Source organism: Vidua macroura, chromosome 4 (assembly GCF_024509145.1).
Source record: "Vidua macroura isolate BioBank_ID:100142 chromosome 4, ASM2450914v1, whole genome shotgun sequence".
Taxonomy (NCBI): Eukaryota; Metazoa; Chordata; class Aves; order Passeriformes; family Viduidae; genus Vidua; species Vidua macroura.
Window position 1 is genome coordinate 40,998,268 of NC_071574.1, and position 22,963 is coordinate 41,021,230.

General features: G+C 37.0%; 1 protein-coding gene across 1 annotated transcript in view; it reads left to right on the plus strand.

Annotated features, from left to right (window-relative positions):
* Nucleotides 1-22,963, plus strand: part of TENM3 (teneurin transmembrane protein 3) — a 692,061-nt gene that overhangs the window by 505,392 nt on the left and 163,706 nt on the right. The window lies entirely within an intron of this gene.

Genomic DNA, 22,963 nt, shown 5'->3' on the forward strand with positions numbered 1-22,963 from the left:
ATGCACTAACTTTTCATCTTAGTGATGATAATTAGTGATTCTCAACTTGCACAAGTGCAAATAATGTCTTATATCCTGGCAGAATTAAGTTGTAGTTAATATATGCATATGTTTCCATTTCCTGTTACTGCACTCCCATGATTACAACAGAGCTGAAAATGTATTTAAAGAAATGTGAAAAGCATATTCCTGTGGTTACAAAGACTTGAACAATTCAGTGGCATTTGCAGACAGCCTTTGGGAAAACCTCTTGAGAGGCATGAAGTACAGGAACCTCTAGATGTAGTGCTCTTTCATGGCTGCTCTAGTGCTGTTTGGTTCTTTTGGAGATGTTGAGTAGTAAAGGAAAAAATTGTTGCAGATGTTGTAGATGTTTATACCACTCAAAAACTTGCTCTCTGCTGACGTAAGTACCAGACAGCTCTTTTGCCATGATTTCTGCCTCCAAGTGCAAAGCTCTGTTGCTCTGAGGGTTAACAGTCCTAAAATGGTGTGCTGTTTCCATTGCACTCTCTGAAACTCGGAAGGGAAGGGCACTGCCCCTTGCCATAGCTGTCTCTTAATAATGACCGTGAGATATGAGTGAAGCCAAGTGGTGATGCAGCAAAGCCTCTGATTTGAATCCACAGAATACACTAGAAAACTAGATCCCATTTTCTTGGTGTATTTGTTGTTTGCCACAGTAGGAATAAAAATTTCCATTGCTGCTGTGGAATATCAGTGGAAAACTAAATGTGCAAATAATGGAGACTGCTCATCTGCACCTCGTATCAATTTCTGAGATTGTTCAGATGGCTTACTGAGGAGCAGACGTGACTCCCCCGTTCCACTAGAAGCATATGCAACTGATTAGGGGACATTTCTTTTCTAATACCATGCATCATCTTGGAAAAAAAAGAAAAGGAAACATTCTTTTTAGGCTCTTTCAGGCCCAGACTTCTGGTAGCCACCTTGAGGCAAAGCAGGAAAGAAATGAGTGTAGATGAGAAAGCAGAGATTGTCCTGGACTCCTCTGCCCTTAACTTCATCCTTCATGACTCATCTGTTTAATGCCCCTTAAGTAGTCAGAAGTGCTGAGGAATGCCATATAGTCAAATCTACAATTAAACAGATGCAAACAGGCACGAGCCTTTAACTCCCTGAAGTGATCTGTATGCATCAATGTGATTTTTTTTTTCTTTTTCATTATTTGAAGAGGTTGGGTATTGGGTTTTTTCCTCTTGTTCTATCTTAGTTTTAATCCTTCCTATCCTTTAAGTGTGCTATTTTAATTTCCTCCTTTTCCTTTTTTTGCCCTTCTTCTTTGAAAGCATCTTTTTCTTATTAAGTCACTTAACCTTTATTAGACCATACCATGCCACTCCATCCTAGTTACTACTTTCTCTTTTATCCCTTTTTCTCTTTTTTTAATGGACTCTTTTCATATCATTCTCTCCTTGTTCAGGCTTCCTATGTCCCCTTCCTCATTCCCTTTGTTGTTCTCTCCATGGGACAGGTATAGCTCATGAAAAGGTGCTTTGTTCAGAATGTATCTGCCTTGGGGCAGCTATTTAATGAAAAAATCAGCTTCCACCCCATGCTCCTATCCCTCTGAAGCCCGACGCAATAAATGCCAATTACAGTTCTACATAATTAAAGTAACCATGTCGTATTTCTTTTTTAATATTAGTGTCTTCACATTAAAGGAATGCAATGTGTATGTTTTTTGAAACAAAAAAGTAAAAATTTTGCTTCTAATCCATATTACAACAATTGTGATCTAGAATTTTCTTTAACCCTTCCCTTCTGTTCTGAGAATAGTCCAGACATCTGTAGAAGGATCAGCAAAAACACAAACATGAATACTTAAAAGTGTAGTTCCTTTATAATTGGGGATGAAAACTAACATCTGATCCTTCTTACCCTCTTGTGGCAGGAAAGCTATTAGAAGATATGAAAATTGATTAAAAAAAAACCATGCAGTCTTTTCTCTTGATGGCTGCTTTGGCTGTTGGGAGAATTTTCAGCTGCAGAGAGGCCAGAAGATACAGAAAAGTATCAATCTCATGTGGTTTTAGCAAAGCAGGATAATCTTAACCTTTTGGGTGCTATCACTCATCTGCCCCAGGGAACTGAGATATTCCTGGATACCTTAATAGCTTTACAAGAGGATTAAAAGCAGAAATTATTGAGATATTGGTACTGGTAATGGCACTGATTTCCACAAGTGTGACCATTTTTGCTATAGAGAGTTGTTGGTTTCAGACGTCTTTGTGAGATGTTCCCACTTGACCTGAAATATTGGAGTCTTTAATGTGTGTGTTTGAAATGAAGTGGCTCTTTACACTCACTCTGGAAGTTAACATCTGGATTTGTGCTTTTCTCCAACCATTTTCTCCATCTTTTTTACTTCCACTTTATGCAGTTTTGTATGCCTGCTGTTAATGCACAATATTGTGCAAATGGCTAGATTTTAATAGCTGAAGCTAACAATTGGTGCAGAAAAAAATCTGTTCAAGAAAGAAGGATCTTATTCCCCCCAAATGTTAATATTATTAGGTTATATTTTAAAATGTATATATTTAACAGACTAACGTCAAGTTTAGAATTACAATTTTTTCTGAAGAAATTAATGATAAAAATGAACTGCTGAAAGCAATATTAGAAACGGTGTTCTCTGTAGTGTTTCATGTTCACTTCATCCCATTAGAGAAAGTATTTTTGTTCAAGAGGTGAAAGGCAGTCAGCAAGCAGGACTTCAGAAGTGCTGTGTATAAGAATGCTTTTTGCATAAATGGAAGGACATAATATTAGAGTGGCATCAGGATATGATTGCAGTGACAGTGACACGGTTGTGTCTGCATGTGAGGTGAATGATTAACTGCTGGATAAAGGATAAAAGAGTATAAAAATGCTGGAAAAAACACACAGCATTTTACCTAGAGTATGGAAGTTTTTACATAAAAAAACTAACCTGTCTGGACACACACCACTGCCTTAGTGACTCTCACATCACACACAGGTGAGATCACACCTAAGGGTGTTTTCCACCCCTGGAGGAATGCATGTCCTGAGAGAGAGCTCAGTTGCATTTTATCCAGCAATTAATTCAAAAGTTACCTTCCAGCACCCCAGCTGGTTGTCCAGCAACAAGTGAGGGCTCTGTGCTGCCTTCCCACCTGCTCTGGGTGCTTCCTCTCCAGTGCCTTTGTCCTTCCCTTGTTAGTCTTTTTACTCCATTTTGTTTTAAACCTCTTTCACCATTCTTTCTTCAGTATTTTATCATTCTCTTGTATGCTAGTAGAAACATCTTCAGCATATCTAAGTGCTTGTGTCTGCCTATTTGTCATTGTGCTTTTGTTTTTTTCCTTTCTCAGATATTTGCATTTTTAAGGGACGTCATTGCATAGGGGCTATTTTTTTTTTAAGGAAGGAGGGCAATATTTAAATTGCTTTTAAGACATAAGGAAACGAACTTATAATTTTTTTTCATCTCCTGTCATATTTTAGAAACTTATGAGTATTTTACTTGTGATTCTATTACTGGTTTATCAGTCCAGTAAATTCTCTATCATATTTCTCAACCATATCTTCATGCAGCATGTCATTATTACATGTATGGTGCAGTAAAATTCTGTGCAACAGAACCATGTGAATTATCCGGGGGTATAATGAATGACTTAAAGAACTGTGGGGGGAAAAAAAGAAGTAGTTTTCTCATTATTATAATCCTTCAAATCTGTATGGGCCTTTAACTTTTTTTAATTATAGATATTTTCTTCTGTAGTTTCCTTACTCAGTATATAGAAAGCAGACACAATGACACTATAGAAATAACTACCTTGTAAAGGAAAGACCTTACAAGAGTGTAATTTCTGTTCATTAATACAACATTTTGAACTGATTAATGAGACCAATGTAATTTTGTACCTCTGAACTAATAGCTTGAGTTATTTTTTTTCAAAATTGTTCATATTTTATTGGCTGTTTATTTTTTATTACACTGCTTTTCAGATTTATGGAAAGTACTTGTAATTATCATATCCTTCATTTGATGCAATGAATATATTTTACTGGACAGCTTTATGCATTCAGTGTTACATGTTTTGTTTTGCAGCTGAAGACCAATGTCTTAATTGCTCTTGTGCATGTTTTGAGGTCTTTTTCTAAGCTGCTGTGATTTTTTGCATTTGCGTGTTAGATGTGGGACTAAGTCTGTGATTTTACAAGTTAAAGGTCTCAAGCAGACTTTCATTAGCTCCTCTTGCAGTTTGAAGATTGCAACTTGCCATTGCACCCTATTCTTGCAATTGAATTTTAAATAACAATTTCTAGGTCAAAACCCAATAGCTGTTAGTACAGAAGCAAAATGTTTGTAGAAACTTTTCCAAACTGTTAATTGAAATTTCCATAGTACCTCTGCACTGCTAAGAGCAAGGAAGGAACACTTTTCTGCCTGGGGCTTTTGTGATTATATACCATATAATATACCATACAAATTTAACTTTGTCTTTTATAGACAGCATTTTGTGTTTAGTCTGAACCCAATGATTTTAAAACATCATTGTAGGAGTAATTTTTCTCTTGCAAGTAATAAACATGCCACATCCTTAAAAGACAAAGTGTGAGACATAGCTGTAATTGCTTGGTTTTGGTGCCAAGAATAAGTGGTTTAAAGAAAGCTTAGCACCCTTTTCCCTAGGGAGATGTAAATTCTTACAGGCAACACCAGACACAGTAACTTCTCACTTGTGTGCTGCTAAACAGTAGGGACATGTCAGAAGTATAAAAGATATTCATAAAGTAATAAAATGTATTTCTGACATGTATTTCTATTTTTATTAACAGTAAGTTTGTATGTATATGGACATATACCTAGGGTATGGTGTAAAATATTCATATTCCAAGAGCTGTAACTGTGCTACAAGTATCAAACACAATAGGATTTGTTCTTCATTCTGTAAGAGCAGATGTCTTTCCTAGAGCTGTGCTCCTCACTGTATTCCTGTGTGGATGCAAAAAGAATTGGGAGTGAAGAGGGACCTTATTACTTTAGTAGTAGTGAGACTGAACCTAATAAATACCTTTCTTGAATGTTCTTTCTTGATGTTTATTTTTCAAGTAAGATTTTATTTGCTCAGTAATGATTCTTGTGTGTGAGTTTCCCTGTTTCCACCAAAAAAAGGTAAGTAAATGCAGTAGAGTAATGGTGGATATGGCTAAGCTCAGGCCTTAATGAAATGGCCTAATTGATAGACAGTGAGGATACTTTAAATGGGAACAAACCCATCTGCATAGAAACTAGTCTGCTATTCTCTCTTGTTCTGTGTGCACAAACTGGAAAACTCAAAGTGCATCTTTGTTTAGTGAAAGTTGTTGCTGATGTAGAAAACACACAAACCAACTAGGGTTGACTTTTATAGCTTAAGGACCAATAACCACTATTACTGTGCTTTTATCAGTAAGAAGAAACTGTTATAAAGCTGTTTAAGACTATTGGTATTAGCAAAAGCCTCCACCATTAAACAAACTACTGAGCACTAACTGTAGAGGGAGTAAATCTGGCATCTTTGCCTATGTTCAGCAAAGATCTGTACCAAGTACAATGCAATTTGGAGTATCTGTAAAGTTTATCATGTCAGAGGAGTTCACACATCCTGTTGTACCTGATGAATTGACCAGCTGGGACTATGAAAACTGACATGAGATTAGCTGTACATGTAACTGTTATAGAAAACAACACTGACATGAGCAGCAGCACATCAGCCATCAAATTTCTTTCTTGGGATTTCCTAAAGAAAAGGTAGCATAATCTCTCACTTCAGTATATGAGTCATTTATTTTGATGGCCCAAACGATTTTCATCTGTATTCTCACAGTGTGACAAAGATTCAATTGTGCCCCCATCGCCTACATTTGGGTGAGGATTGAATATAAATAGTCATAAAGCAAGAGTCATGCCTCTGGCAGATGTGATGTTTTCTGTAGTTTAATGTTTTGGAGACATGATAAATAATAATCAAATGGCATTTACTTAAAGAAGCTACAAAGCTCCTACTGGAAACAATGAACAAGATTTATGTCAGGTCTCTGAGCTTGAATGAGGCATGGGCCCAGGGGCTTTGCAAGTACCTTCATTTTATATACTTTCCTACTAGTCTGACTCACCCCCTAGGTTATTGTCAGAGCTAGTCAAAACCAGGACATGTACATCCATGTGGTTGTCTGCTGGCCAAGGGTAGACTTTTTGCATGCCAGCAACCTCAGCCAGCTGGGTTCTAGAAAAAGTATATCCATTGTGATTCATGGGATAAGGGTGTAAGCTGCTTGTATCTAGACTTCCAGCATATTGAGGTCTGGCTGGTTGCTGCATGTCATGGTTTAACCCCAGTCAGCAACTAAACATCACACAGCCACGTGTTTACTCCCCTATCCCAGCAGGATGGAGGAAAGAGAATTTGTAATAGGCAAATGGAGAAAGCTTGTGGGTTGAGGCAAGCAGTTTAATAGTTGACATAAAATATAATAAGAAAAAATAAATTGTAATAGAAAGGAAAGTAACAAAGATAAAGATAAGTAAAGCCCGTGAAAGACAAGTGATGCAAATGAAAAGAATTTTGCTCATCACCGACCAACTGCTGCCTGTCCCTGAACAGTGGCTTCCCAGCCAACCTTGCCTCTAGTTGATATGCTGAGCATGACACCCTATTTTATAGAATATCCTTTTGACCAGTTTGGATCAGCTGTCCTAGCTGTGTCCCCTCCCAGATTCTTGTGCCCCCCCCCAGCCTCCTCACTGGCAAGGTTTAGAGAGGAGCAGAAAAGGCCTTGCCTCTGTAAGCACTGCTCAGTAATAATTAAAATATTGCTGATTTATCAGCACTGTTTCCAGCACAAATCCAAAGCATTGTCTCATACCAGCTACTGTGAAGAAAACTATCTCTACCCTGGCCAAAACCAACAGACTTGCAGCTTCTTTTTCCATTTAAGTCATGTTCAGATCTCAAAAATTTCAATATATCCTCATTAACCATGATCTCCATTAATCCTCATATAATCATAAAACCATAGAATGTTAAGGGGTTGTAATAGACCTTAAAGATCATCTAGTCCCAGTTCCCCTGCCATGGGCAGGGACACTTCCTACTAGACCAGGTTGCTCAAGGTCTTATCCAACTTGGCATTGAGCACTACCAGGGCTGGGGCATCCACAGCCTCCCACAGCAAACTGTTTTGGTGTCTCACCCTCAAAATAAAAAAAATTTCTTCCTATTATCTAACCTAAATTTCCCCTCTTTTAATTTGTACCCATTACTCCTAGTCCTGCCACTACAGTTCCTGATGAAGAGGAACTTCTTCTCTGGCTTCCCTTTAGGCCTCATTCAGATACTGGAAGGCTGTTACGAGGTCTCCACACAACCTTCTCATCTCTAGGCTGAACTGCCCCAGCTTTCTCATCCTGTCTTCAGTGTTCCAGTCCTCTAACCAACCTCACGGCCCTCCTCTGGGCTCGCTCCAACAGTTCCACATCCTTCTTATGTTGGGGACACCATAACTGTACACAGCACTCCAACTGGGATCTCATCAGAACAGAGTAGAGGGAAAGAATCTCCTTTTTTGACCTGCTGGTCACACTACTTTTGAGTCAGCCCAGGGTTTGCTTGGCTTTCTGGACTGCAAGCGCACATTGCCAGGTCTTGTTGAGTTTTCATCAATTATCACCCCCAAGTCTTTCTCAACAGGGCTTCTCTGAACCCAGCCTGTAGGTGTGCCTGAGACAGCCCAGGTGTAGAACCTATGGTACAATATAGAGATACCATTGCTTTGGTCTATGGATCACCTCTGTGAAGCGTCTGTGAAAATTCCATAAATATCCACAAATGTCCAGTGAGTTCCTTTAGTCCATGACTTGGCACTCCATCTGTTCTAGTGGTCACTCAGGACAGGAGAGGGGATGTGCTGCATGGAGGTATTGGGCACCAAAGGCAACTCGGGTCCAGTCACTGCTGCATTGCAGCTGCTTCTTTTAAGGCTTCTCCTTCATTGGTTTTGTTAGTTAATATTATAGTAATTCCTATAAAACACAACTCAGATCATGGGTTACAACAGTTTAAAGGTATATACATTTCACTCTTTACCCCTGAGCCTTTTGGGCCAGTTTATAGGGTTTAACATTGCAGGAACTCCTCCACTTGCTCCTAGCTTGGCTAGAAAAAACAGATTCCAGACAAAGCAACTCCCATAACTTGCCAAATAAAGCATCATTCAGTTTTCCCAGAGTCTGGTGCATGACAGGGGATGTGATGTTCTCCCTCAATGCCACGTGTCTATGAGATTGTTTTGGAAATAAGTCCTGTTTTCTGATTCAATTCTTCCAGGGTGCTGTGTGTGACCATAAAAATTGCTTTGCGAGGCCCAGGATAGTATTCCAAACAGTGGCATGGGTCACAGAGGATGTGTTCAACCATCCAGCGTTGCTTCCACCATTGTAAGCACATGGTTAAAAAGGTTCATGGTAGTGTGATATAATCAGTCAGGCTTTCCCATATTATTTCAGCCTTCACCCTCTATACCAAAAAAGCTTTAGCTGCTTTACTAGTTTGATTATGGGGTATATTTGACATTCTTGGATAACTTGTGCAATGACATCAATGCTTAAGTTCAACCCCTCGGCCACAAGCCCATCTATCTGTTGCATGCCTTCCTAAATGTCCTGATGTGTCATTAGCCCATCAAGCTATAAAAGTAGCCCACCCTTATGTTCCCAGTCCATCTCCATCTGAGCCTCTTCAATTCTAGAAGAATTCATCTTGGTCACCTGTTCATTCTTTCAGTGTTCTTCAGTGCCCCAACTCTTGTGAGCATCTTGTGAGGTACTTTAACAATCACATTCTCTACCTGAGCAATAACGTCTTGCCATAATTCAGCAGCCCAGAGGGGTGTATCACACCACTGTCAGTTGGCCTGCTTCCATTGCTGTAGCCACTGCCACAGAGAGCTTGCCATCATCCATGAGTCAGTACAGAGATAAAAGACTGGCCACTTTCCTTGTTCAGCAATATCTAAAGCCAGCTTCACTTCAAGTCATTTCTGCAAACTGACTTGATTCACCTTGTCCTTCAGCACTTCTTGTGTCTTGTCGTGTAGGACTCCACACAGTCAAAACCAGTATACAGTAGGTATTTTGAAGATAAATTACTCTTTGTCTTTTTCAGAAGTTCTGTACAGCTAGAAAAGGTTCTGAATATAAACCACTGAACATGAAAACTTGAAATTTTCCATTTGTCTCTTAAGAAGAGTGTATAATACATGTAATGTGCCATGAAGAAGTCTATACTTAGCAAAATTTAATAGATCTTCACCCAAATTTTACTGAGAGCTATAAAATATTTTGAAATCTATGCTTGAAGCTTGTGATTTTATGGAATAATATTGCCTTGCAAGCATCTTATTTTGTAATTGTTCTAGCAACTCAAAATAGCTCTTAGTTTTGATTCAGTATTTCGATGGTATTCAGAGATGTGAAAAATCTTGAGGAGGCTGTCTACAAATTCAGGTTTTTACTCCTAAACATTTGAAAAATATTTTAAAAGAGCAATTTGATTCAATTATTATTAAATGATAACAACTAAAAGAGGAAATCTTGGAACTGAAACACACCTATTTAAAAATAAATATTCGCACATACAGGGCTCTACTCTGTTTTCATTGCCAGTTTAGGCTACACAATTAATCAGTGCTTCTGTTATCTTGATAATCTGTCTGCTTGCTGTTGTAAATAACTTACACTTGCTGGTGAAGTTGCTGACAGCTATTTAGGCTTTCAGCTTTCAAAAACACTTCTAATTGTACATGTTTGCAGCTTCTTAGAAGCATTTGCTTCTGAGATAATTTTTGCAACTAATATACCTCGGAGTCTTCCTGTTTGTTTGTATTTATTTTCTTTAGAGTTGTATTTCCAAAGTGTGAATCTCTCTAATAGATTCAATTCACCTGAGATTATAAAGTGACCCAGTAGGTTTTCATGAAAAAATGTTACCTTGTTTGTGAGATTCGTGGGTTATCTTTGTGGAAGACAGGACATTTTCCTGTAATGCCACATGTAACCTGTGAAACCTTGCACCTTGGATAAGGCTGTGCAGATGAAATTTTCACACTAATACCTGCATGGAGCCAGGAAATTGGGCTGCAGGGAATTCTGTACGGATGGGTTACATGTGCTTCCCTAACCACAGGTGGTGGAAATTTGACCTATATTAGAAAAAAATCTAATGTTCTGAGTATCCCCTCCCATTCCCCAATCTGGCAGCAGTGTGGAGTCACCCCTCAGCAGAACACAAAGCCTACCCTTCCTCCACCTCTCTGCTAACACATTTGTCTGTGCACTTCTCATCGTAAGTGTGTTCTGAGAACAGAGGACATTTACACATAGAACATCTACCATTTCAGGAGCAGCAAAGAGCTGGTGGGTACATAATTGATTTCAGCAACAAGACCGCTGGACGTACAAAGGCTCTCGCTTGCTTGTGATCACACCACTGGCTATGCCAGGAATAAAAAAAGAGATTTCCTGACATGCTCCACTGCGATCTTACCATGAATCAATTCTTCCTCCTGAACTGTTTGGTTTTAGCCCCCGGTGGTAGTTATAAAAGCATGTTAAATACCAGATTTCTCAGCTTGAGACCATCTGTTTCCCTTGCAATCATGTACCACCCCCACACACGGGTTCCCTGTCACCAGTGTTACAGTTTCAGCAGAAGACAGAAAGAAAGGTATTTTCCTATATGATAGTTTAGGCAGAAAATGGACCTGGGAAACATGTTTAGGTGGAGAGGGTGTGATTATGCTAGTAATAGAGGGGGTTTTCCCCACAAGTGGAAGGCAGCAGGCTTTCAGGAAGTCCAGTCATTCAGATCTCTGCTGGCTCTGTGCCTGTGTAAAATCTTGTCCCACTTGACTGGGGCATAGCTTGCTTCATAAATCAGCAGTGTTACATGGTGAGCAAGCTGTCTTCGCAAGTGCTCTCCCAACATACCTAGAAATGCTTTTTGCCAAATTTGTTATGGGTGAAATGACAGCTGTTAGGTTTAAAGGGAGTTTACACACTTCCTCTACATTAAGTAATTTGAAACACAAATTCTGCATATGTAGAAATCAGGTTACTATTAGGGGGTTTCAGATAAATCTTTTTTTTTTTAGGAACTAAATAGTATGTGGAATCTATAATGCTACCAGAAGAACATAAAACTGTAATGAATCATTTTTTTAGCCTTTGCTTATCCTAGAAGAGGCAGCAACATCTCTTTTGCTGCTGAAGTTACTCAGAAGTCAGGAGCATAATGGGATTAATTCAACTTGCATTTGCTAATGATATATGGGAAATTTCATCACATTTCACTGCATCATGGTGGTGATATTCTTTGTGCTTATTTGTGTATATTTGCCATTGTTTTGAAAACTTTCTTTTCAAAAAAATTACTTTAGCTGTGCTCTTCTGGGATCTTTTTGTGTATACTATCTAGTTGGCTATTGAAATCAAAGGGGGTAGTAGTGAGCTTGATTTCTCTACCTTTTATTGGTTCTGTCAGTGTCTGTCGAGAACTACAGCAATGTTATTAAAAGGAAGAGCTTCCTATGACATGAATCAGCCATGTTATTTTAAGGAGCTTGGTTCAGGCAAGAAGCTGGAAAGTTTAGCTGGAAACTGATGTGAAAGATCATCTGCTGGAATCTTTGTAGCAGCAACACAACAAGGACATAATGAAAATACATACAGGAAAGACAAAGCCTACAGTCATTTGTGAAAATATATATAGAATTTAAGTGTAAAAAAAAATTATTTTCTCATTTTTCTGTGTTTTATAAATTCTTTTAAAAATTATGAACTTTCACCCCTTTTTGTTTAATATTGAACAAAATTGTTTATTATCATTAATTGCAATTCAGTCTGCTTAAACTGTTCAGTATACTGCTGTCCTTCACAGCACTTGCAAAATAAATAGTGAACAGACAAAGGTCTAATTAAATCACTCTCCATGTCCACTTATACCTCTGAATTTATAGATTTGCTTAAAATGCTGTGCTAGGTAGGGGAGAGTTTTGTTGATAAGTTATATGAACTGAGGCAGTCATGTTGACAGGTAGTTTTTGTTTCAACTCTTAGCAATTCAAAGTTGAGGTTTTATTTGAGGGTTAATGACTCAATCTTGCTACTGAAAAGGGAAGCAGCTGTGCTGGAAACCCAGAATACCTTTTAAGAAATCTTTTGCAATGGATTTGTTCTTTTGATTGATACCTAACTAGGTTTGATTGTCATTAGAATAGAATAATATCTTACTAAAATCAAGAGTGGTTTTGTTGGGTTTTTTTTTCATAAAGAGGAAGAGCAAAATTCTAATTCACATGTAAGCCTAAAAAGCTTATTTAAAGTCATTAGAGAACAATAGTTCTTTAGTTTGCTCTTGTGGAGGCCTCCCCCTATTATGCGTTTCTCTTCCTTGACACAGTTAAGAGAAAAAGTATTTAAAAGCTATTTTGGAAGCTTGGTTCCCTGTTCTTTTCCTGTCTTTCATAATCTTCTTATTTCTTATACTTGATAGCCAATCAATTAATTGATTTGGAGACAGGAATTCATCTGGTGATCTACTGCTTTATTTCCCTCTTGCTCTAAGACCCAAGCTGCATCCTGTAAGAATTTTTGCTTTGACTCTAGAGGCCAGGATTAAATTCCTTTTTTAAAGTCAAGCCAGAGTAAGCATCTCACTTCTATGTTTTCCATAAAATTTTGATTATTATTATTTTTCTAATGAAACTGTATATGCTCTGTCATTTTTCTCAGAACTTTTCTCTCATCTCCTCACTTTTGTGAGGTTTCCTCTGTGTATTATTTGTTCAACCCCTTTTCTGTGCAATTCTGACATTTTCCCCCCATGGATTTCTTTTCATGTCACTGCCCCTATTCCGTTTTCATTTCCTCCAAAGCAAAACATGAATCCCTCTTATCTGAGTTCTTTCAAATCTGATGAAACAAACTCACCTGTTTTGCTTAGAAGTTTTATATTTTGTGTTCCCATTCCTGGCTTATCTTTCACAGATTTTATTAGTGTGGCCTTGTGTGTACAGACAAGGGTTGAGCATGCAGAAATTGGTAAAGAATTTAACTGCTTATAATGAACTCATTTTAGCAGCCTTTCAAACTGCTTTTGGATTTGTAAATTTGCAAAATGTACAAGGGATGGCATTAACTATTGCAAATCCATGACAAAAACTTCAATTGACCTATTTAATGCAGAATTTTTCCTCTGGCTCTTGAATTTGAGGAAGAATAGGGGTTTGTTCCTTCTTCATGAATGTCAGCTATATGTCAGTAAAAGTCAGGTTTAGTAGTAAAAGAACCTTTAAATGCTATTTTCTTTATTGGGCAGAAAGGCAGGCTTTTGCAGCACTGGTTGTGTCATCTGTAAGCATTACCTAATCATGACTTGTGAATGTATTTTTTCAGGTTAAAAGTTTTAAGAGTTTAGGTTTTCTTAACCTGTACAGTAGTAACTATGCTTCTAAAATAAATAGTTTTGGCAAATTGTTTTTCTTGGAAGTGGTAAGAAATAAAGTCAGAAGACAAAGGAAAACATACATATAGCTCACTCTGGATTAATGAGTTTGGATAGGAACCAAAATTATCTAACACTTGAAAATGCTAAGAAATTTATTAAGAAACTATACATTAGACTTTGCAATGGGAACTGCATTTAACTCCAGCTAATCATGCAGTATGAGACGAGTACATATATTAACACACTGTGACTGAATCCTTGTACTACTTACCCAGCTTACAGATGAAGCATGGTTCTTCTTTTTGATATTTATTTATAGATCACAATTTTTGCAGTCAAAATTAAATGTCTGTATTTGGTATAAGCATGAGGTGGAGGGTGAGCAAAGTGGGAAATGGCATACTCTGAATCATTTCACCTGTGTTTTATAGGCAGGTTTTGGCTATGTACTATAAGGTTTTTCAAATTAATTCCAGTCCCCTGTCACCATTTTGGAAAGCTGAATTTTTCTCCCTGGACAAAGTCTTTCAGCTGGACTTCTCCATTTTTGTTTCATGTTTTGTTTTCTTTCCATGGAAACCTCAATTCTCTAACGAGTTAGCCTTCAATAATTGCATAACTTTCTTACTTTTGACTCTAAATAAGAATGAAAGACGGTTTAATTTATGAAGATGAAGCTAGATCTGCTCTGATTAGAAAAAACTATGACTAAATGAAGCCTGTGGTCTTGGTGATCCCCCTTGTCACAGACTAATTCCCTAGGAGACTGCTATACCCCAGTGGAGGGAAAAAACCCTTTAGTCATGCAAAGCATCTGAACCCCACTGTGGAAAAGTCAGGCCAGGAGCATACCACTGAAGGCTGCATTATTATATTTTGAATCTCTGGATAATATAAGCTGAGTGTCATTTTTGTGTCTCAAGTGAGCAAGCTTTTCTCATTTCTCACAGTGTGATGCCAACTTTTCCCAGTTTGATATCCAGGTAGATTGTTGGAAATAAGTCAATGACATTTTTCCAGTGGAGGATTTTGTTTGGTTTTACAGACCTTGGGTCCTAAAAAGAGAATATAAATAAATGTCTATTAGTATCCCTGCTAACTACTGTGTGGGTTAGGCTGGGGTGGAAGGAGATGGCATTTGTGTAGTGCAACAGCAGGATTGGAAGTACACTATTGCTTCTCATTCATCCTCTGTGCATAGCTGCCATCCTGGGTTTTATATCCTCTGTTTTATTTCATTTTCTTGTAAAGCAAAATCCTAAGTATGTTACCCCAGCAGGTTAAATTTCAATTTACTTTAGCAGTGTTTCTGTATTTTTTCTTTTTTCATCTGTCTTCTTAAATCCCTCTGGGGATAAAGAGGCCACTATTAGGAAGATTGTTTCCTGAACTAGATTCACTAGTGCTTTTTTCACTGAAGCTGAAATATATACCTCAGGTTCAGTTTTCATAAGGTGATTAAGCTTCCACAGTTCAGTTGAAAACCAGCAAAGTCCAGTTTAGTTTGTTACTTCAAATGACTGTCTTAAGCATGGAAACAACATCACTGTTTTTCCTTGATTGAGGTGGTATTTGTTCTCCAAATCTGAGGTCTTTCACCCCACATGCTTTTGTAACTACTTTTTGTTAGCTGGGCCCTTATATAGGTACCAGATGAGAAGTCATTATCTCTTTATGGTAGTTAAATTAAACAGATTTTACCTGCCATAATATTGACTGTGTGTTACATGTGTATTGAAGGGGTAAATGGAGTGGTTGCAGGCTGGAGGTGTTTATGTTGGAATGCTTTGAGAATCGATTCCAGCTAATGGGAAAAAATGCTTTAAAAGTGAGCTGGCTCCATTCCCACAGTGAACAACAGAGAGTGGAAACAACATTTAATAAACCTTTCAGAAGTAAATCCTGTGATCTTTCCTTTCACCACCACCTGTGGAAGAAATGCCCACTTTCTTCTCAATGGGCTGGATTTCTTCCTGCAGTGTATTTGCCTTACTCTGTTAGGTAACAAGAGAAAGTCTTTGGACAAAAACATACTAGAAAAATATGTTTTGCTCGTGTGTCATCTAATGCCAAAGTTTTATTGACTTTGCAGATTTTTGCTTAAATGGCAGGTTTACCAAAAATAGCCAGCCTTACGATTCCTTCTCAGCTGCCCCTAACTATCTAGTTTCCAGTAAATTGAAGAAATTTGACTATATGCATCTTGTTTTACAAATATGGATGCTGCAAATTAAGATCCTTGTTGTACTTGGATTACAGGGGAATGTTGTATCTTCTGTTCTACCTATGTTTCATCTTTATTTTAAATATTAGGGCATTTAGAAGATTTGGCAAACATAACCCTTTACTTATGAAACTAAAACATTATTACATTTTTTGTTGTTCGGAGGGTTTTTTTACTCTAGAGTTCTCATGCAAAGAGGAGGGGCTTACAGTAATATTTTTGCTTTGCTAATTAAGATGATTATATATAGATATAAATTAAGTAAGAGTTTTGTTCTATTGCTAAACCCTGCTGAAAAATCTAAGGTTTATTTTCCATTGAGAATTGGCATGATTTTAAATGCAAGGCATATTTGTTGTGAACCATGAACAGTCTTTATGAGACCTGAAAAAGATTTGTGAAAACAGCCTGTAATAAAAATCACACATGCTTCATAAAACACTACTTGATAGATATCACTTGCACCATTAAGAACTAAACGACAAAGGATGTAATTTCAGTTCTGGCATACAATATTAATCGAAAGACTTTAAAGCATCTTGCTGATGGGAACTGTGACAACATGACATTGAAGAATAACAAACTGGAGACATCTATCTTAATCAGATTTTCAAAGTAAATGTCATAAAATAGAAAGTTATGTTATCTATCTTCATAGGGTCACATATCATATAGGGTACAGCTTTTCAGCTTGTTTATTCTAAAAATATCAGGGTCAAAAAAATGTGCCTTTCAAATAAGTTTAAAGCTCAGTTCATATTCTTTACAAAGTTTTTTGGGAATAGATTAGTATTTTAAAAGTTTTTGGGAATAGATTGGTGCTTTCTATTTCTGCAGCAAGGTTATAAAACATTTGGGAGACCTGAATTATAAAACAGCTGAGAATGCACAGGTATTATCAGTATGAAGATGTAGAGGGAAAATATTATGCTCAGTGGATGTGAAATAGAAAGACAAAGTTACAAGTGTACCTTTAACTGGAAGTGTAACGCTCCTGTAGATAACACAGCCAAAAGATATTGGTAAAAGTATTTTTTCTTCAGTTCCTAAAGCTTGCAGTTATTTTGTACAACTTGTTTCTTTGTCTTCCTGTGTATATTTAACTAGTGAAGAACAGTATCCTTATAGCGTGTGGGAAATTATCAACATGTACTTTGTGGTTTAAACATCAATGTTGCATGTTAGGGACGCCTACTGCCCTCCAGGGAGTTCCAGCTACTTCTCTCCACTAGTCATCTGGTCTTAGAAAGACACCACATGAGAACCATGGGATCATTTTGAGTTTCTCCACAGTCAAATAAGTCTTTCTTCCCTTTCAGGACAGAAGTTCTTATTTCTCTTTAAAAAGTAAAGTCATGTTGCAATCTAAAGGAAAATGACAAGGTTTTCTTTATTATTTCTCCCAAACTTAGAATCATGAGCAAGGCAATGCAGTCTTTCAGAGCTTATCCTGCATTAAATTCACTGGTAGTTTCTCACTCCCAGATAGCTTGACAGGTTTTCAGACCCTACAGGCATTGTACTGATGAGGAGACAAACACTGGCCCACTTTGATCAAGCTACTTGTTTGACTTTTGCCCCTTTTATATTATAATAGTATACACACACACACACACACACACACACACACACAAGGTGCATATCTAGATCAAAGTGTCCTTGTCACTTCTCCTTATGCTTGTCACCATGTATCTAGCACAGGAGCACAGAGGAAGTCAGCAGCAGTGGCTACAGTTAATTCTGTTTCAGTCTCTACGTCCATTAAGTATAAACCAAGCAGAAAAGGATGGGCAAGGTGACAACAAATCAGAGTGAAAGGACTCTGATAGGCAGTCTGTCACCTCAGTCCCTAGGTTGAATGTGTGGCTTGGATCCTTAAAGCATTTGGCAGAGCAGAGCCAATTTGGATATGAATAAGACTAAGCAAATACTTGGGATTAACCACAAAATAAGCACATACAGCAACTTGTCTTAAATTACCCCTATGGCTTGTAGTAAATGATCAGAAAGGAAGCTTTGAGCCTCACACACCCTGGCAGGAAAAACTGAACTGAAGCAGTGGTTCATTCAAAAAACGGATCTGCCTAATTACAAGTGAACACTTAAATACTCTTTTTTTTTTTTTTTCTGAACACATAACCTTCTTTATGTTTTCATTAATTAAATGTGGCTTCTCATGAAAGGTGCTCCCAGACCAGAAACTTCTGGAGTGATTGGTTTTACTTGCCCACAGGATCCCTGAAGCCATGGCCATAGCAGTGCAGGTAGCCTGTCTTATCCCTCCATAAGCAGGAACTTAAAAAAAGAACTCCTTTGGGAGGTCTAGGAATAATTAAGCCATAATACTCACTCTTTTCAATTTGCAAAGACTTCTGAGGTAAATCCCACTACTGCTTACAGTACTTTTGGAGATATGACCAAATGTCAATTCGGTAAAATTTCAAGTCCATTGAAGGGTTTTATTGTGGAAGTCAAACCCATTCTTATAAAAATTACTTTTTACTGCTAGGCAATCAAGGGCTAGCAGACCAGGGACCAATGACCTGCAAACAAAAAGTTGCATTTTTTTAAAGTTTTCTAAACATTTCATGCATTTTCTAAAACATTCAGTCTATTCCACATTCTTAATTCTAGTATGTATTATGGATATTTCCTTTACCATGGCAAAGACTTTTCTAAAGATAGAATAGAAAAGGAGCAGCCTGGCTAGAAAGAGTTAAGACTCTCATAGACATAGATATTGAATAATGTTGTGTTCACATTTGAAATGTTTATATCATAATGGAAGACTTTGCTTTTTTGTTTGTCATGGGAACTCTAAGTTCACATTAGTCATATACTGTTTAAAAGCTTAATCCTTATCAAATGGAAATCACTTCTCTTTTTCTTAGATGAGTAGCTAGCTGACAAGTCTCAATGATCTATCTGTTACAGAAAGACTATCACACAAAATATCAAACAAATTACTTTTTTTCATGGATACTTGGTCTGTTTTTCTGCCTCTGAATTAGCCCCTTTCCCCACATAGCTGTAGGTGTCATAAATGTCTCTCCTTCCTATGCTGTTCAAATTCTGTAACAATTAAATGATAAAATTAATTAAATGTAGATTACTATTTGAAAAATAAAAGACGAAAAGGTTTTGTAAAAGGCTACAGAGCTGCATATAATTTACCTCTGCAATTGAAATGGCTGCTTTGCTTCACTGTGATTCCCTAGGGTAAATAACAATTTAAATACATTTTGAATAAGTCATGTAACTGTAGTACGACAGCTTTCTACCCAATTTCTTGTGACTTTTTTGAGTTCTGTGCATATGTTCACGCACATAATTATCTGATGTTGACTTATTCAACAAATGCCTTAAAAGTGTGGTGTTGGTTTGTTGCACCTGAAGAACTTTGACACACTGGTTGCTGGGCCAGTTTGCGTTTGCTTCTTGCTGCAGAAATCTTCTCTTTAAGATGAACGGGATTGCTCTACAGTCATTAAGATCTAAACCAAAAAGGAAAGTTATAATTAAAACTTTACATCTTTAGACCTAAGCCTACCTGTACCTACCCGTATCTGGTTAATTTTAGTGTAAATTAGACATTCCCATTTAGATTAAATCAATTAAGATAGCATTTAAAAGCCAATTTAAAGCAAAGCAGCTGTACCCCTCAGGAATAGTTTTTAAGCATTTCAACCCAATTGTACTTTATCAGATTTGAATGCTTTTTCTTCTAATAAGTAGTTTGTTGTGAGGGAACTGGCCAAGTCCCAGGGCTGCTGTCTTTTCAATAAGCAAGGGAAGATGTATTTCCCTCTAGAACTGCAATGGTTGATAGGGAGGAAAGTGGAGTTACAGAGTCCTGACAGTTGATATTGCGGCACATGGAGGGCTGTTATTACAGGGAGTAGTGTCCAGTGCTGCAGAGTTTATGAAGTACATATTGCGTCATCCCACTCCCCTTATAAACTTGTTAAGTAGGAAAAGCAAGAAAACTGGAACTATTCTGGCCATAATGCTGATTTTTCAGGAGAGCACTGTGAATCACTTAACATACATGCCATACAGTTTCCCTGCATGTACAGTGAGAATATTTTCAGTGTCACAGGGATGTTGAGAGGTTCTTACTCTGTAAGACTGATAGCTTTGTGTGAAAGCCTCAGTAATACTGAAAACTCTTCTTTAACTCCTTAAAAGAGTAAAAAAGGAAATCTGGCTCCAGCTTAAGAATGGCATTCAAAACATTACTATTGTGATGATGCTCTCTTCCTCACAAATCAGTGGTGCAACATTAGGGTTTTGTTAGAAATTGTGCAGCAATCAGAAGAACTGTGTATTGGGGAAATCTGGCAGGTTGGAGAAAAGATCCAAAAAGCAGTCCTCAGTGATCTCTCATTCAGAATGACAGTGTAGGACTGAGTAAATTTAGAGCAGTATAGATTTTAGCTCTGTTGATTTATGGAAAATCTAACCTTGTTAAATGCAACTCTACCTGTAGCTTTTGCACAATTAGAAAAGAAATAAATCATTACAGATTTTTCATGCATTTTTGAGTTTGAGGAAGCTGTAGATTCCCTGCCAATTGAAGGCACCCTCAGACACAAGAAAGTGTCCCTTGTCAACATTCTGTGGAGAGAGAAAATGGGACTGGAAGATAAGTGATCTTTGTGAAATCACACTTGCTGTGGCCTTCTAGCTCCCTTCTAGCCTCTCTTAATTTCTTTTATATGTTGCTCTGTATCTTCAGTGTCAGTGTCAGTAATGTTTATATGTTATATAGCAGAAGGACCTTTTGGTTCACAGTAAATTTTATAGGGAAATAATCTAAATCCCAAATAGTGGCCTGCATAGCTGGTCTGTGGTCTGAATAATCCAGTTTCATTCTTCCAGCATATTTTCAGAGTAATTATTAATCTGTGCGTTTATTTGTGGAGTATATAAATACCCTTTACAGAACCTTCACTATCCATCTTCTTCACGGGGTACAGTGTGTGGGAAAGTCTGACATCTACCTGAGACAAGCCTGGCACTCACACCCTCCTTTGTGCAAGAGAGCAACAATGATCAATCCTCTACTTTGTCTTTAGCAGAGAATGCTGCAAGACCTTTAGTACTAAAAGTGATAGACTGAAAGATTGATTTTCAGCAGAAATTGTAAATGAGAAGAGAAATTAATGAACAAGAGGGATGTCAGGATAACATTTCAGCTGATAGGAGATGCAGTGGAAGAGGGTTTTGCACTGATCATGGCAAAACTATCAAAAAAGGCTAGGCTGGTAGGATAGTCAAAAAGGAGAATAAAAAAGAAAAGTCTGATCCTAAGAACAATTTTAATTAATTTATCTCTCCAATTAAAATGAATTAATGTGAATTACTTCATTCCACCTGCTATTTTTCTGTAATTTTTGTAATTAATTTAATTAATAATTTATATTGATATATTTGCATATACATGTGTATAAATACTTAAACAGACACGTGCACATTTATAATTTTTTATATACACATTCACCTATGTATTACAAAATATAAGGCCACAGTTAATTTTTCACCAGCTGATAAATAGCTTGTTGTCTAAATCAGATAAAATTTTAAGTAGATATGAGGAAAATTCTTTGCTCTACTGTTGGTCTGTTAACTTTCTTTAGCTGGCTTTGTTGAAATGGGGCTTAAAGCCCTTGATAGTGATTGTAATCACATGCAGTGACAGCCTTTGTGTCAGTGTTGGTGAAGATAAAGCTTATCAGTTGTATCCTACCTGGACTGGAATTTTGCATTAATGCATAAGGAATTTGGTGTTAAAAATCTCACTAAGCGGTATAAATGCTGGGGGTTTTTTTGTTGTTGGTTTTTTTTTTTTTTTTTTTTTTTTTTTTAATATATCTTTTAATGAGAGATTCAGCATTGCTGTTGTTTGCAACAAAAGTCATGTTGACCACACAAAAATCACTGGAAAGAAGAATGTGGTTCTCAGAAAGAGAATTATTTCAAAGGCTTGTTTTTTCTGTTTAAGTCTATTTGTTAACATTTTCATACTGTCTTATGTTCACAACCTCGGAAATTGCTCACAGTTAAGTTAATTTTGTAGCAGTCACCTGTAAGTTATTGGAAACATCTGTTTCAACAGAAATGCTTTTCCTGTGTTCTGTGTACCAGAGTTTTACTTTTGAGTTTGTAACAATTTTCAATTATAACCAGTTCCAAAAGGGAATTGCTTGTGGAAATCAAACAACTAATTAAAAACTACCTGAAAGCTTTTGCACTGTGAGAAAAGTGCATGTCCTGTATCTTCTGCTCTACTTAACACTTGCATTTATATTATTAAGTATGTTCTGCTCCATTAGTGTAAGAAATAGATTGCAATTTTAATTACATAATTTTTAAGTGTTACATATTTAGGTGTCATCAGTCATTGCTAAATTGTGCTAAATTAAGTGTAAAGGTTTCTTTAGTTTTGTGTGCATTGTGTTGCAAAAGGTTTGTCTTTTATTTATGACTTATTTGCCAGTGATTTTATGGAACAGATTGTTAAAACCTAATATTGATGGAGGTATTTGACTGTAGATTTTGCTGTTCTGAGGTTTTGAGTTTAAGCTTTATGGGTGTTGTGTGCTTTGGTTAAGTCAGAAAATATTTCCTTTTGTTTCAATGGCCTGACTCTCTTGTCACCTGTGACTTCCTCCAAGCTGTATTTATATTGCATGGTGTGAAATTGGAAAATCTGTTCTGTGTGTGTTCTAATGGATGTGACGGTCATTAAGTATATGAGTCTTCTGACGTTGTAATCAGATGTGAATCAGTCTGTTAAATATCCATGAAGCAACATCTGCTTCACAGAGTGACCTTCTGCTAAAGAATACTTAGCATCTATTAGCAGATCATAGTGCAGATCTGCCTTATTTGAAATGCACTAAACTAGAGTAGTCTACTGCTGTTTAGCAACTAGCTTGTAATAATTTATTGCAGTTAAATAAAGCTTAAAAACTCCATTAAATAATTATAGGGATTATATGCATTTTGAAAACCTTTGTGTTCTACGGAAATTACCCATTTAATTTCAGGGTTGGTTTGTTAAAAAAATCTGAAGTCTAAAGGCGCATTAGGGGATCTGTCAGATGCTATTTTCTGTAGGTGTTAATAAAACCAGATTAAAAAAAAAAACTGAAACAAATTAAAACCAAAAGCAATTTTACCATCTGTTGTGTATTAATTA